We start from the raw sequence: 14,735 nt of genomic DNA on the forward strand, positions 1-14,735 counted from the left end.
TAAGGAAGAAGACATGTACCACTATACTATACTCCCCATCTCATAGTAGCACTAGTGTGGTATAACTTATTTTTCTCAGTTTTACAGCCAACTCAATAAGTAATTATGTTTTTGTCCTTTCTCCTAATTCTACTTTTTTTCAATCCTTAGTAATTTTTTTTTTTTTAGAATCATTTGTAACTTTGTTATCAAACATTTGATTTATTAATCCTTTATTAATTATTTTGAGAATACACAAGAAAAATCAAGTATGATAACTAGCATTTGTTACTCGATTACTTCATTAATTAGTAAAATTACTAGTATATATAAAAGCTTCTGTGAAGCTCTCAAAGTGGGAGCTTCTCAACTTAGAGCTCTCGCGATCTCGCTCCCGGCCAACGATCTGGTGACTAAGTCAAGCACTTCATTATTTTATTTAAATCTAAATATCGTAAGAATATTTGATCAATTGATTCGACTTTTCTATTGTTAGAATATTGTATATATATATGAGGTTTTAATCCAATTTATGTTATTTTTTTTGATAAAAAGTTTGACTTTTCAAATTTAAAGCTTTAGCTTTCCTCGTATTGAGTTCTAGTTATGTTTTCATGGCTATTGCTTTCTTCAATTATGTGAGACCAATATTTGGTGGTAAATCCCACATTTGGACAGTTAATATGGCCTTGTCACAGATCTTTTTTATTGGTTCTCCTATGTTATGTTAGGATATGTTAGTGAATATATTAATTTTTGAACTTGATGTAGGATATGATATTCTTGTTGAACAAGATTGTCTTATTTTTTTTTATGTAGTTGTAGTTCAGTTTTTAAATGGATAAAAGTTGGATGGATCCGACTCTAGGAAGATGCAAAATAAGTATATACTTGGTTGTGAGAAATTTATCGAGTTTTGCTTGGAATAATCGAATTAAGGAACTTGGTGGTGAGATTTACTGCCCATGTGTAGGATGCCTTAATCTAATGTTATTGCCTAAACATATAGTGGAACATCATATAAAGAATCATGGTATACTACGGAGTTATGTCCGTTGGACAAAGCATGGGGAGAGTGTGGAGGTAAATACCGAGTCTAATCGGGTGATGATATGCATACAATGTTGCAAGATGCATTAGGATTTCAAAACATGGTTGGTATAGACAATGACATACCACCTAGTTCGAATACAAATGAGTCTAGTTCCAGGGACACTTTCGAGCGGATGAGCCAAATGAAGAAGCACATAAGTTTTACAAGTTGTTGAAGGAAGCGGACACACCCTTGTACCACTGGTCAGTACTAAAAGTTCAAAATTGTCTTTTCTAGTACGATTGCTTCATGTAAAATGTCTTAACGGCTGGAGTAATCATTCATTTGACATGTTGCTTGAGGTATTAAATGATTCACTTCCAAATGACATCAATATGCCCAAGAATCATTATGAATAAAAAAAACAACTTCGGGATCTTGGGATGGAGTGCATTAAGATAGACGCATGTCCTAATGATTGTATGTTGTATTGGAAGGATAATAAACCAGTCATGGACAAGGATAACTATGATGTATGTGGTGAGTCAAGATGGATCATGACTTTGGAGTGTACAGAAAATAGAGTTAGTTCATCTGCAAAACCTAAGAAAAAGGCTGCTAAGGTTTTGCGATACTTTCCTATAAAGCCAAGACTCCAAAGATTATTTATGTGCTGATGAGATAAAGATATGAGATGGCATCTTTGATGATGCGTCATTTAAAAGATGGTGCTTTGAGGCATCCAGCTGACTCCAAGGAATGGAAAAGCTTAGACCAAAGATATCCTTCATTTGGTTTAGAATCTCGCAATGTCAGACTCGGAATGGCTAGTGATGGCTTCAATCCTTTTGGTAGTCTTAGTTCTATTCATAGCACTTGGCCCGTTATTCTAGTTCCATATAATCTGCCGCCTTGGATGTGTATGAAACAACCTTTTCTCATCATGTCATTGCTAATTCCCCGCCCTAGCAGTCCACGAAATAACATTGGCGTGTACTTGCAGCATTGATTGATGAGTTAAAGGAGTTATGGGAGAAGGGAGTTGAGACGTATGATGCCTCTTCAAAACATAATTTTAAAATGCATGCAGCTGTTTTGTGGACTATTAATGACTTCCCAGCATTTGCTAATTTGTCCGGATGTAGCACTAAAGGACAACTTGCCTATCCCTCTTGCCATGAGAAGACTTGCTCAAAATGGTTGCAAAATGGGAAAAAGTTCTGTTATATGGGAAGTCGTAAATTCCTGCCACTTGATAATAAATATCGAAAGAATAAGAGTTCTTTTGATAACAAGATAGAAATGGGAGTTGCCCCAAGCCCCTTTACTGGAAGTGATGTACTTGCTCAATTAGATGGATTCGACCAAATCATATTTGGTAAGGTGAATAGTGATAAGGTTATTGGACAAAAAGAGAAGTCGAGAGGATAATCCTTTGCCACACAATTGGAAGAAGATTAGTGTATTTTTTGAGCTCCCATATTGGAAATACCTTTGTTTACTCCATAATCTAGATGTCATGCATATTGAAAAGAACAACGGTGAAAGTTGGCTTGGGACACTGCTGAATTTAGAGAAGAAATCAAAGGATAACCTGAAGTCAAGACAAGATTTGGTGTTAATGGGTATGCGAAAGTCACTTCATCTAATAGCTAAAGAGGGTAACAAATACTATATCCCCCCACTCCCCTTTACCTTGTCCTTGATGAGAAGAGGAAGCTTTGTCAATTCTTGAAAGGTATTAAAGTTCCGGATAATTTTTCATCAAATATATCGCGTCATGTTCAGGTGAAAGAATGCAAAATACCTGGCCTAAAAATCCATGATTGGCATGTTCTAGTGTAGCAACTGCTTCCAGTTGCAATACGTGGAATCTTACCTAAGGAAGTTACATTAGTTCTTGTTGAACTCTCTAATTTCTACAAGCAGTTGTGTTCAAAAGTATTATGGGTTCTGCGAGTTGGAGCGTCTTGAGTACCAGATTGTTGTCACACTATGCAAAATGGAAATGATATTTCCTCCATCATTTTTTGATGTTATGGTGCACTTGCCTATTCATTTAGCTGGTCAAGCTAAGCTCGTTGGACCAGTGTACTATCGATAGATGTACCCAATCGAAAGGTCAGTAAGTAAAGATAATAGTAATGGTTACTTTTGTTTGTATTTTGTTAAAATTTGAACTTAAATTTTGTCATCTTTTATATTTATTCAGTACTTGTACACTTTGAAGAAGTATGTTAAGTAATAAGAGTAGACCCGGAGGGATCCATTGCGAAGGGTATCTTGTCGATGAATGCTTGACTTTCGCTCAAGATACTTAGATGATGGGATGGAGACTAAGTTCAACCGGACAAGGAGGAATGAAGAGTTCGAGTTGTTGGATTGGATGGACACTTTTCTATTTTTTTCGGGGATACTGATGGAGTGCTTTAGGGAAAAGGAACGTTTAGGACTTTAAATGAGGGCGATGAGTGGGAACAAGCTCGTTTGTATGTGCTAATCAATTGTGAGGAAGTGGTACCATTTATTGAGTAAGTCCACTTTATTGAAATTGTGCCTTAGTTAAAAAGAAATATTATTTATAAACCTATGTCGTAAATGCAATAATGTTTTGTACAGGGAAACACAAACAAGTGATTAGGGATGAGCTCGGTGGCGGCAGGAAGTGCTAGGAATGTGGACCGTATTCATAATGAACGGTTTGGTAAATGGTTTGAAAACCAAGTAAGTGTTAATTGTATGCAGTTAGATTATGTATATCAGTTTATGTACTCTATTTACTTTTTTCCAAAGTAGTTTTGTAGATAGCAATATGATTTCACTGTTTAGTAAGATGCCTCAAGAAGGATTCTACTTGTTTTATTTATGTTTATGTTTAGCTGATTTAGGGATATTTAGAGGATGTTTAGTACAGTTTAGATTTAGTTTCTTATTTAGGGATGTTTGTTCTACTTGGAATTTAGCTGCAAGTTCCTAGAGCATTGGTAATTAGTCTGTCCAACACAAAGAACAAGGAAAAAATAGGAAGATGTTAGTAAATCTCTCTCCCCCTCCCTCCTGCATTAGTTGTTTCCTTTTCTTTTGGGTCCTGGAGAGTGGAATACAGAGAATGTCTCTCTGCATTATCGAGTAATTAGTTGTAATAGCTCTTTTTCTTTGTTTCAGAGTATATCTTGATCTAATGTCGATCTACTATAATGACTTTACTTGATCTAGTTGTGTTATCAATAGTGGTAAAGTTATTAGGGCTATTCAAAATTTCAAACCTTATAATAATTACTCATGTACAACAATTTATATTCTGCTTCAGATAGAGTGTTCTGAGGTCTGAGCCTCAAACCTTGTAATAAAAGTCCAATATTCTGCCATGTTCTTTGTTGCAAAAGAAGCCATTTTTTTTCTTCTTTCTTTTTGATTGGAGCTACTTGCTACTGGTTGCTTATGTTTACTGAAGTTCAACATTATTTTTTTCTCCTTATCCGAATAGGTCCAAAGAAATGAAAAAGGATGGGGAGTTGGTCGGGAGCAACTTCGAGTTTAGCATATGGTCCTAGTCGATTTGCTTCTTGTTTCAAGGGCTGTATTGCAAATGGATACAGATTTCACACAAAAGCTCGTGAGTCCACGAAGGAAAACTTCGAGAATAGTGGAGTTTTTGTATCGGCAGAAACGTCAAGCTTTCTGGTAGCTGAAAGACATGAACCCAGTGACCCGGTAGTGTGGGTTATTATGGTGTGTTGAATGACATAGTTGAGTTAGCGTTATTGCAAGGAGAATAGAGTGTTTCTGTTCAAGTGTGATTGGTGGGATGTTATGACTTCAAGCAGGAATGAAAATAGATGAATATGGGTTCACTACTGTGAACTTTACACGAACCTTAGCTACGAGTGAACCGTTTATTTTAGCATCTCAAGCTGAACAAGTTTTTTATCTCCAAGATAATTTGGATGATAATTGGCGAGTTGTGTTAAAGACGCTTCCAAGGGACTTGTATGATATGGGTTCAGTGGATTGAGTCGATCGAAGATAACATGTCTTGCATGCGACAAGATGTGGATAACATAGTTGACAGCACACACGACATTAACGGTTGGACTAGGAGTGAGATTGATGGAGTAGAAGTTGTTGCGGATACTATTGATGAAGATATCATTGACGGTGTCAAATGTGATGAAGACTTCATCAATGATAGTGATTGTGATGAAGACATTGATAATGATTGTGATGAAGACAATGACAGTGACGATGATTATATGTAGTTTTTTGTGCAATTTTTTTTTGTGGGAACAAACTCATTTTTTGTGCTGTTTTTTTTTTGTGGGAACAAACTCGTTTTTTGTGCTATTTTTTTTTTTTATGTTTTGGGAGTGGTTATTATCTAGTGTCTTCCTTGATGGATTTACTTGATGAATTGCTTTATGTGACGATTTAGACAAGGTCAATGGTCAAACGATTTCGAGAGGATCCTAATGGTGGCGAGCTGTAAGTTTAACTAAACATTCTAGTTCATTATTGTCTTATGTTTAATTAATGAAGCTTTGGGCTTGTGTACAGTTGGAAAGTGGGTAAGGGGGCACTTCTACCCTTCCTAAGGTATTTGACCAACCAAATGGCTCAAAGTTGGAATTGGTATGGAAAGCGCAGACAACCCGGTGGGACCTCGGAAACATCCAAGCTTGTTCTCTGAATCTCTTGGAGTATTAATGGCAACGTCACGTCGATTTGATTGGACAAAAATTTGGAGCTCAAGATGTAGGCGACAAAAGAGTGGTTATGGGATAACATTAAGGTATGGACATTTGGATCTGCACACACTTGCACTAATTTAAAAAACTGTCTATTTCATTTCTTAGTAGATCTTTTTGTCTCGTTTTAGGATAAATGGGAACTTGATGAGACCGGAAGGAGCCACTTTGGCTCTGATTTCGGGGGCAATTCAGAAACAAAAAGAGTAAATGGAAAAGGAACTTTTATACCCGCTATGCCACATATGAAGAACGAGGCTTACATAGGCCAAAGCAACTATCACAACGAGAGCTGGGTTCAACTTATGGAGTTTTGGGATACTCGGAGCATCAAGTAAGAAAATGTGTAATGTTTAGCTTAAGTATTTTTATAGGGGTACAATACTAACTAGGAGATCTTTTTGTATAGGCAATTTCTAAAACGTAATAGGGCTAACCGTGCTAAGCAAATAGCTTGTTAGAGATGGATCATTTTATAAACACTGTATGACTATGAGGTAACTACACCATTTGGAAAGCCAAGATAGAAGACTTGCTATTATCAAGGACTTAGACAACCCATCGAATGGAGGAGTAAAACCAAAAGACGAATTGCCACGGTTGAGCCGAGCAAGCTCGACCGAAAAAATTATGGGTACATTCGATAATTGATTGACGATAGTGTCTTCCACCATGTATCCTAAGAGACTACCGCTTTGTGGAAGAAACTCAAAACCCCTACTAGATGATGTCGGCCGGAACAAGGTACTACCTATTAAGAAGTTTGCTAACATGAGGTACAAAAAGTTCTTCAATGTAATACGAAAGATCTTAATGAAGTACAAAATATCATCAATCACTTGCATTTAATGAAGATTGATATGGATGACGAAGTTGAGGCTTTGTTACTATTAAACTCTACCCGACAGTTAGGGAGACTTTAGCAATTTCTCTTGGTGAAAATGCTAATGACTAATCATTTCCATGGAGATAGCTACCAGGGCATTGTTGAATATGAGGGAGACAAGAAGGGGTTCACAAGCAGCTCCTTTCACCTCGAGATCGCGATTACGAGAAGCGAGGAGAAGTAAAGTAGAAAACCATCTCATTATAGAGGGATTTACGAAGCAAATCTAGGGGTGAAGCTAGAACTCTTAAGGTAGATAGACAATATTACTATTGTGCCACCAATGGTCACTTTAGGTATGAAAAGTGCGAACACCAAGAGAGATGAGAGAAGAATAACCGTGTATATGGAAGATATGGTAAAGAAGAACAGAAGCACAAAGCCGAGATACTACCGCACTAGTAGTATTAAATGGTCTAGTGGGAATTATGTCGACATTGCATGAAGTGTTGTGGTTAGTACCCTCATGCCGAGGATACAAAGTGGGTGGTAGATACCGGGCGCCCTATCACATCACACCCGCGACGAGTTTTCTTCACTACCTACAAATGTGGTGAATTTGGTGAACTAAAGATGGCTAATGTGGAGTCTCAAGATTATAGGCACTAGTGATGTTCATGTAGAAACTTGTGTCGGGCTACACCTTAACACTCAAGGATGTAAGACATGTCCCCGACATTCTACGCTAAGCTTGATTTATCTTTGGAAAGCTAGATGATGATGGCTTTCAAAACTGGTTTGATAACGGGGTATGGAAACCCGGAGCAGAGGTTCTATGTAGTAGCCTAAAGGGAAGAAAACTTGTTAAACTTTACAAAACCAAGCTAGCTTGTGTAAAACCTGAAGTTAAATGTGGCACAAGAAGAAGCTTCCTCCCGAACTATGGCATAAGAGGCGTAATCATATGGGAGAAAAAGCATGAAAGTTCTTGCCAAGCAAAAGGTTTTGCCAAACATAAAAGGTATGCATTTAAATAGATGTACTCATTATTTGGTTAGAAAGCAACACAGTATGCCTTTCAAAGATTCATTTCTCATGAGAAAGGAGAATCTCCTTGAGCTAGTACACCTGATTTATGTGGTCCTATAAAAATGGCGTCCCACGGAGAAGCTTTGTACTTCTTGACTTTCATTGATGATCGTCGAAATATATGGGCATATAGTTTGAAGACCAAGGATGAAGTATTTATTGTTCAAGACTTTCCATAGCATGGTGGAAAGAAAGACGGGAAGCCTTTGAAGTGTATTCGCTTCGGATAATGGGGAATAGTACATTGGGCCATTTGAAGAGTATTGCAAAGAGTCATAGGATTAGTCATAAGCAGACCGTTCCCAAAACACCGCCGCCATGATAATGGTATTGCTTAGAGGATGAACCGTACCATTGTAGAGGGATGGGATGTATGTTATCTCATTCAAAGTTATCAAAAAGAGTTACTAGGTAGAAGCAATTCACACAACCGTACATATGATCAACATATCGCCTTCGAAGCCTCAAATAGTGATTATCGAAAGAGAGTATGGTCGGGGCAAAATGTTGATTATGGATACTTTTAGTATTTGGGTGCGAAACATTGGTTCATATTCCCAAAGATGAGGGATCCAAGCTTGATGACAAAACCAAAGCAATACATTTTTTTTTTGGTTATGGGGATGAAAAGTTTGGCTACAAATTTTATGATCCGATCAACAAGAAGGTAATCCAAGTCGAGAATGTTGTGTTCTTGGAAGACCAAACAATAGCAAACTTTGAGAATGGTGAGAAGCTAGAATCTTTCATTGATGATCTTGTTGACTTAGAACTAAAAGTTTCTCGTGGAGCGTCTGCGAAGGCATTGAGAATCACAGATAACCATGGGTTTGAAGCTCATGATGATGATCATATTGCTTCGTGATGGAATAGAACCTATTGATATAGAAGATGCGAGATGAAGTGCATGAACCAAAGACTTGAGGAAGCAGAAATGCATCCTCCCGAGCCACAAGAAGATGTGGTAAGGAGATCCGGGAGAAAGAGACAAGCTTCAACCAAGTATCCACCACATATGTATATTTTACTATCTGATGGTGGAGAACCTATGTACTATCAAGAGGCTCTTGAAGATACAGACAAGGAGAAGTGGTTGAAGGGACAAGATGAGATGAGTTCTTTGCATAAGAATCACATTTATGACTTAGTTGAGAAATTGAAAGGAAGAAAAGTTCTCAAGAATAAGTGGATCTTCAAAAGTCAACATGAGGAGAATAATCCACATCCAAGGCACAAAGCTCGCCCTGTTGTGAGGGGATTCGGTCAAAGGAAAGGTATTGACTTTGATAAAATTTTCTCTCCTGTAGTTAAGATGACTTCTATCAGGGTGGTATTGGGTCTAACCGTAAGGATAAACCTAAAGGTTGGGCAACTAGATGTCAAGATAGCTTTCCTTCATAGAGTTCTTGAAGATGTCTACATGGATCACCGAAAGGTTTGAGGTCAAAAAGGCAAGGAGCACTTGGTATGCAAGCTAAAAAAAAGAGTTTGTATGGGTTGAAGCAGGCACCGAGACAGTGGTACATAAAGTTTGAGTCCTTTATGGTGAAGCATGGATACAAGAAGTTTGATTCTGATCATTGTGTGTTTGTTTAAAAAAATTTATATAAGGATTTCATAGTGCTCTTGTTGTATGTGGATGATATACTGATAGTTGGCCAAAACATCAACAAGATATCCAAGCTGAAAAAAGACTTGAGTAAGTTCTTTGAGATGAAGGATTTGGGTCAAGCAAAACAGATACTTGGGATGCGGATCACTCATGACAAAAGGAGTGGGAAGTTGTGGCTTTCTCAAGAAAGCTATATTAAGAAAGGTGTTGAAGAGATTCAACATGGATCAAAAGCGAAAACTAGTCGGTTGTTAAGCTTGGTGGCGGTTCCGCATGACCAAAAATATATGTCCAAAGGGTGAGCATGAGAAGAGTCAAATGGAAAAGATTATTTATGCATCCACAGTGGATAACTTGATGTATGTAATGGTGTGTACAAGATCAGATATTGCTTTCGTCGTTGGTGTTGTAAGCCAATTTCTGTCAAATTCAGGTAAAGAGCATTGAAAAGGTGTTAAGTGGATATTGAGATATCTCAATGGCACTTTCAAAGCGTGTTTATGTTTTGGTGGGAGTAATACCTTACTTGAAGGCTACACAGAGCAGACATGGTAGATGATGTTGACTCGATGAAGTCCACTTCCGGTTATCTATTTACTTTTGCAGGGAGAGTAGTTTCTTGGCACTCTAAGTTGCAAAAATGTGTTGCCCCTTCCACTACAAAAGTCGAGTATATTGCAGCCACTGAGTGTTGCAAAGAGATGCTATAGATTAAGAGGTTCTTCGATGAACTAGGGCTCGGTAAAGCAGAAACAGTTTGTAGTCCTATGTGACAGTCAGAACGCCATCCATTTGAGCAAGAATCCGAGTTTTCACTCTAGAGCCAAGCACATACATATGCGTTATCATTGGATTAGAGAAGTTCTCGAAGACAAGCAATTGTGCAATGAGAAGATCCATACCGACAAGTCGGATATGATGACCAAAGTTTTACCGAAAGGTAAGTTTGATGTTTGATGTTTGATATTTGTTGTGAAGTGCGTTGATTCGAATGTTTGGAGTACTCCCCCTCATGATTTGGTGGGGAGATTGTTGGGTGTGAGCCCCTCACCATGTGATAGAAACAAGTATTGTTCGTGGTGAAGAAGTCGAGCGCCGCGACACTCAAAATTAGTGGAGTGCCCAAGGTGCGCACCGCACTTTGCCGTGAAAAGAAGATAATTTTTTTCAACATCTCACGAAACATGTCTCCATCGGAGTTTGGGAAAACTAGAAATATAAGAGGGGGGGCATTTCGATTTTGCCATTGCCAAAAGCGCCCGCACTCATGCCTCTTAATACCAAGTTTCGATATTTAATAATATCGAGAACGTTTTTTACTTGATATTTCACCCCAATATAAATAAAAGAGTTTGGGTTTTGGAAAACCAAGTCTTGAATAGAAACTCAATTTTGTGAGCAACCAAAATTGAGAGGAAACTCTTACAAGAGAAAAAGCTTGTAAGGAGAAGAAGAGTAATCTAGTAAGTTTGGAGAGATTTAAGAAGAGTGATTGTAATCTTGCTTTCCACGCTTATAAAAGGATTTGGTCTTGTGGAAGTAGGCATCATTGGCGAATCAATGTTACATTTTTGTTGTGATCTGTTTTACTTTATTTATATTACTATTGCATGTTTGTGATAATTATATCCATAGTTTAGGCTTGTAGTTGTTGATTGTAGTGAAAGATTAGATTTTTTATTAGTACTTAAATTGATATTCTACCTTCCAAATGATGTATAAGCTATATCTCTGATTTAGTGATTTACCACCGTCAGATAACTCTTAGTATTTTCCTTAATTAACAAATCGCCAAAATTATGTACAGTTCTAGGCTTCTAGCTATGTAATAAGAAAAGGTTTCAGTATAGACTATAGTTTGGTACCCAGTCAAAACAAAATCAAGCCAACGAAATTAGATTATTAATTATAACATATGATTGCTTTTAAGACCAATTAACGTCGTTGATTATTTTTGTTCAAAAAGCAACATATGTCATGCGGCAGAATCGTCCCAGGAACGGTACCATACTTCCTGGTAGTATCCACTATGTATGCTTTCCAACTTCCAGATCCTTTCTTATAAGCTCAACTTTTGCGCGCGAACCTATCTGTATCAAATGTTTGGCATTGTTAATTTTTCAAATCTCCTGCATGGTATTTTGGCAATCCACGTTACATCAAATATAAACCTTCCCACCCGATTGGTGATCAATATATAGATTGATATTATCAGAGCGGTCTAATTTAGGTGGGCACGCAATTAATCTATTTTATTGGCGAACTGAAATTTACTGTTATTACACATTTTGTTTGTAGCAGGCAATAAATTTTTTTGAGAAGATATATATACTATACTGCGTGTTTGTCCTCTGCAATATTTACAACTAGCAATGAGTTTAACTTCAGAATTGCAAGGAGCGAGAAAGAAAAAGCGACTGAGGACCAATAACTTTACTTGCAGTCGAATGGCACCCAGCTACCCACTAACAACAGGTTACCTAAAGTTGAATACGTATCAGCCTTAATTAAACAACCCAGAAACAGGGCAGGTTGTGGTGCTAGAGATGTAAGAAATAAGTTAGTCTTTGGTATTTCAGCTCCAATTGTCCGTGAAATTATTAATGTCGAGTTTTGGTGTCGAAGTGTATCCTAAAAGGTTTTAAGTTTCATAATTTGAAGTAAAATGACAATCTAGCAGTGGTTTAGCTACTTTGAGCTTGTGTTGTTGACTGCAGTGTCTTCTTTGCATTGCAAGTTTGCATGACAAATAAGCCTTGTTTGCTGTTATATATCACTGACTCGTTACGCACCTAATTAGTTTCCCGTATCCATGTTAGGAGAAATGACAGAGATACATATATTCAACCAACCCCTAATCAATCGACGATGAGCATTTTGGAAAAAAAAATTAGGTTATGGAAAAAATTAGGTTATGGATAAAAAAAGCATTAGATACAATTGTAAATATACCAATGGGTAGAACTAACTTAGATAACCAGCTTACCAGGTGTGAATGCCCCAAGTGCTAATTTACTGGTTCAATGTGGGACTATTATTATCAACAATATCAAGGCATATGTGATTTCTTAGAATAAAAAAACTTTGAAACAAATCCCTTAGATAGACAGAGACTAAGAGAGTGTATGTAGACGTACATTAGATTTTTCTCTCAATTAATACATTTTTACATCTGGTTATGTTGAAAAGAACAATTCTAGCTATCTTTCATACAACTTGCTATTGTGGATTTTGTTCAAGTCACTCAAAACATATTTCTTTTGTTCCCTTGTAACACTATTTTTAATTAATACAAAATCACCTTTAGGAAAAAAAAAAAAAAAAAAAATTGCTATTGTGGATTTTGTTCAATGCAATCACCCTATTCCTATTCTATTGTGCATTTCCACTATGCCGCACCCTTAACCCTCTATATAAAGTGCTATGCCATCATACATTTCCCTCCAAGAACCTCATTAGAGTTTAGTAGAGTTGTAAGGAGAAGTTAGACAAAGCTAATTAGTCTTCAGCTAGCTTAGCTCGAGCTCACTCTGTTTCAGACATGGCCATCTTCACAATTGACCATCCATTGCAATTTGCCTTCGGTGTCCTAGGTAGAAAATAGAGCATACTTCATCCTCACCACCTATTAATCATTGCCTACATTATTATTCGTATACATATGCTTGAATTCGTTGATGTTTTTTTGCATGCATATAAGGGTTTTTGAGCTTTTCCCCAACCTTCCTAGCCTCCTAGGTGTTTCTTCTTGATGTATATAGTCTTCAATATAGAAAATATTTCTTGATTTTCAATTTTGATTTTCATTGTCTACAACTCTACATAATGTTGAGCATGAAGTCCAACCTTATGCAGCCTTTCTCTTCCTCAAATGTTAATATTGGCTTGCAATGCCCTCACACTACTACTACAACTTGAGCGGCTAATTTTCTAGTAATCAACCTCGTAAAGTTGGATTTATGATTTAATTAGAATATAAGCTACTCTTGATCGTATTAATGATAAAGTTTTCTTTTCAACTGGCCCCAGGAAACGTCGTGTCCTTCATGGTGTACCTTGCTCCGCTGTAAGTCTCAATTATTTTATACAATGTTCTAGCGGACAGTTTATATAGTTAAAGAACCCAATGTAAATAACTGATCACGATTATATGTTCTTTTTGAAGGCCTACATTTTATCATATTTTTACAAGAAGAAATCGACTGAAGGGTTTCAATCAGTTCCTTATGTGATTGCACTCTTCAGTGCCATGCTTTGATGTACTACGCGTTCCTTAAATCCGATGCATACTTGCTCATCACAATTAACTCATTTGGATGTGTCATAGAGACCATTTATATCTCCATGTTCATAGCATATGCACCAAGGAAGGCCAGAGTAAGAATTTTTCCCCCTTGCTTGATTGCCTCTGTTTATTTATTTATTTTGACGAATTTGATGGTACAAAATGCTAATTAAAGTTCAAATATGGATTGCAGATTCTAACAGCCAAATTACTTCTCTTGCTGAATCTTGGAGTCTTCTGTATGATCGTTCTTCTTACTCTCCTGTTAGCAAAAGGCCCAAACCGCGTTGTAGTTCTGGGATGGATTTGTGTTGCATTCGCGGCAAGTGTCTTTGCAGCACCCTTAAGCATTGTGGTGAGGGAGGACACATTATTTCATGACTCTATTGAGCTTGCTACTCTCAATTATCAGTATTTTCTATATAATCATTTTCTGGTTTGGTTTGTTCACAGAGGCTGGTAATAAGCACAAAGAGTGTGGAGTTTATGCCATTCTCGCTATCATTATTCCTGACCTTAAGCGCAATTTCATGGTTTTCTTACGGTTTATTATTGAAGGACATCTATATTGCTGTAAGTAATATGCAGTGCTGCAATCTCATATCTTTTATGTTTTAAATAATTTTCTGAATTTTCATTTTGGTTGGTGGATAGATCCCAAACGTACTAGGCTTTTTCTTCGGGGTACTTCAAATGATACTCTATGCCATCTACAAGGACACCAAGAAAACTATTGACGAGAAAAAGGTACCAGAACAGAAATTTGATGTTGATAATCTAAGTACGACTGATAACAGTGAGGAACACATTATCGATGTTCAACCAGAATGTGAAGAAAATATAGATATCGCTCAAGAAGATTTAAAGGACATGATTGAACAAATCGGGAAGATGAACAAGAAATGCATGGAGTATCCAGTGATGCCAATAAGCTACGGCAATATTGCTTGTGTTGAAGTAGTCTAAATATTTGTCTGTGCTAAGTTAATTTATGTACTTCATTCTGTTATTTTCTACTTTTTTTTTGCTGGACTGTAAATTTGTATTGAAGTGGCCTGTAATAAATTTTTAATAAAAATGTATTGTGAAGATAGCAGACATCATCAGTTCCTAAGAACCTTGCTTTTTTGCCAACTTCTACAAAACACGTAACAACTATATGTGAC

General features: G+C 37.0%; 1 pseudogene; it reads left to right on the plus strand.

Moving 5' to 3' along the window:
- The first annotated feature begins 12,825 nt into the window (after nt 1–12,825).
- On the plus strand, nt 12,826–14,653 carry LOC147496570 (bidirectional sugar transporter SWEET14-like; annotated as a pseudogene).
- The last annotated feature ends 82 nt before the right edge of the window (nt 14,654–14,735 follow it).

This window comes from Coptis chinensis, chromosome 5 (assembly GCF_015680905.1).
Source record: "Coptis chinensis isolate HL-2020 chromosome 5, ASM1568090v1, whole genome shotgun sequence".
Lineage (NCBI taxonomy): Eukaryota > Viridiplantae > Streptophyta > Magnoliopsida > Ranunculales > Ranunculaceae > Coptis > Coptis chinensis.